This window comes from Otolemur garnettii, unplaced genomic scaffold (genome assembly GCF_000181295.1).
Source record: "Otolemur garnettii isolate 467f Iridium unplaced genomic scaffold, OtoGar3 scaffold00009, whole genome shotgun sequence".
NCBI classification, from domain to species: Eukaryota; Metazoa; Chordata; class Mammalia; order Primates; family Galagidae; genus Otolemur; species Otolemur garnettii.
In genome coordinates, this window is record NW_003852404.1 from 35,879,337 (window position 1) to 35,882,168 (window position 2,832).

Genomic DNA, 2,832 nt, shown 5'->3' on the forward strand with positions numbered 1-2,832 from the left:
ATAAATTAGTCTCAGGCAGTATCTGAAATTATGAGCTTAATTTATAATATTTCTTTCCATTTGTGTGATATGTACATCCAGGTCTACTATGGACAAGAGTTTTAATACATTTTGTGACTGAGATTTTTGGACTTTTCCTAAAGAATGCACCAGGAGTCTCAGATCTTTAATTGAGGAGACCATATTTAGTGTCACTGAAATAAGTGTGATAACAGCTTGATCATGCAAAACTTGACATGAAGAAAACACCTGCCTGGTGTTAATAAGATACATGAATTTCAGAAAAAGGAAAACCGAAGAAAATTACCACTATGTCTGTCTTGATAAAAAAACAACAGAGTTCTCATTCATGTCATTTATTCAAACATTTATTTAAAGTCCTATAAAATGTGAACATATAAAATTATGGACTCATGACAGAGGAGAGGTTTTAAAGTATTGTGAATCTTTCTAAACACTAGCAGATGTATTAAGACAAAAAGAAGAAGAAAGATTTATTTTTCTGGATATTTATTAGAACAAATTAGAGTGATGTAAGAATGAATTTCAAGTATTTCACTAGATCTGGATATATTGGGCATTACTTTAAAACATATCCACACTTTTACTCCCAAGGTGCAGGTCTCAATAGAAAAATATTGAAAGTTTCTATCAACTGGTATATTTTATACATGAGAAAATCCTTAAAAAATCAAAAATACTATTACAAGGAGAACTGAAAAAAATAGTCTCATTTTCTTGTGAAATGAGAATATCTATCATCCAAGTTGAGAGATCATTAAATAAAAAAGGATAATTCTTATCTTTGACGCCAAATTTATACAAGATTTGTAAAGCCCCAGTGTCATGTGCACTGAGTCTTCCTGGGACCACAGTCTGGTCAGTAGTTTCTGTTTGCTTGTTTCTTTATTTAACATATAGGAAATAAACTCTTGTGTTAGACTGCTTTATATTTCTAATGTAATATGTACACATTTTTTTCAGGAAACAAAATTTCACCTTATTACATTCTCAGATATTTTTTGACCTAAAATTCTTACTATATACACCAAAATGTGGTTAATATTCATATGTAGTCAACATTTAGTTGACTATGAAAAATTCTAAATAAAGTATAGATAATTGAAATCTATTTTACTGTAAAAATTTAATTTGATCTTCTACCCTTAACCCTATATTTCATAGCATTGATCAGAGCCGTGAATAGACCAACCAAAGATACTTTAGTTTTGTGTTTCTTTTATCCTTCTAAAGATGTAAGTAACTTAAAGCATTTTATAAACAGTGCTTTTTAGTTCATCAGCACTCTACATTATCTTGTCACTTTTGATTTTCTCAATATCCTTACGGCAAAAGCAGTAGAATTTTTGAAGGTTTACAGTCCTCACTTTATCAATCAATAAATTCAGGATCAATTATCAAATATATTCTTACATAAATGCAGATAATCAGCCCTAGAAAAATTGAGAGTCTGAAATTTCAAGCTTTGTTGAAATTTCTCAGTGCATTGCTCTGAGAAAGACCATGACTTTGACTCCACAGTAACCCCTCCTGCCTCTTTGCTGCCCTGTGTCCATGTCCTTCTCCTTATTGTTTCTAATCCTGGAAACTTTGTCTTCATTTCTCTCACTCTCTTAATGTACTACTGTCTAGAACATTCCTGTTTCTTTTAATTATCTAAGTCAGTGATTTCAACCAGTGTGTTGCAGCACACTAGTATGGCATGAGAGGATCTTAGGTGGTCATTAAAGGTCATTAATTAAATTATTTTCAAAAGAAGTATAAAATAAGTATGCTTTTTTACTTTTTACTTTTTTTTTTTTTTGATCAACATAATTTAAGTGTGCTGGGTAAGTTTAACTATAGGTTCAAGTGTGCCATGAGCTAAAAAAGGTGACCATCACTGATAAGCTGGGCAGGGAGGCTCACGCCTATAATCCCAGCCCTCTGGGAGGCCAAAGCAGAAGGACTCCCTGAGCTCAGGAGTTTACCTGCCTGAGCAAGAGCAAGACCCCATCTCTAAAAAAAAAAATAGCCAGGCCTGTGGTAGGCACCTGTAGTCCCAGCTATTATGGAGGCTGAGGCAAGAGAATCACTTGAGCCCAAGAATTTAAGGTTGCTGTGAGCTATGACACCACAGCACTCAACCCCAGGGCATCTGAGTGAGACTCAATTTCAAAAATAAGGCCTACCCATAATTTAACATCCAACATAAGTTCCACCTCTTCCAGGAAGTCTTCCAGCCCCCATAGTTCTTACTTAACAAATACAACAAATACAGCATTTACAGAGGTTGATTCCTATGTGTTAGGCTTATGTTTATTATCTAATAGATAATAAACTCCTGAGACCAGAAACCAAGATTTTTTAATATGTCTTCGAAACTCCCAACATTCTAGCACTGAATAGATATATTCTAAATACTTCACTAGTATTTGGTTATTATTTAATCTACTTAATAAAGACATCCACTTGGCTCAAAATTTATGCTGGCAATCACTTACTATAGTTGAAGATACTTTAAAACCCCAAAGTCATATGCACTGAGTCTTCTACGGACCACAGACTGGTTAGTAGTTTCTGTTTGCTTGGTGTGGATTTTTCAATATGTTCACATACCAGTTGATCATAACATGGACTTCTAATTATCAATAAAACCCAAGCACATGACTGAGGGTATCAAATTAACTATACAGGGCTGACAGATTCCCTGAATAGAGCAAGCATTTGGCCCCTATATCATGATTGAGAGCAGGAATAGGAAACCCTATGCAGTGATTGCTTTTCCATAGAATTATATTAGCATTAGTCATAATTTCTCAGCAGATCAAG

The 2,832-nt window shown here is 33.8% G+C and overlaps 1 protein-coding gene across 1 annotated transcript in view; it reads left to right on the forward strand.

Moving 5' to 3' along the window:
- The window catches only part of LOC100950573 (ephrin type-A receptor 6), a 696,992-nt gene that overhangs the window by 501,471 nt on the left and 192,689 nt on the right, over window positions 1-2,832 (forward strand). The gene's annotated exons all lie outside the window — the stretch shown is intronic.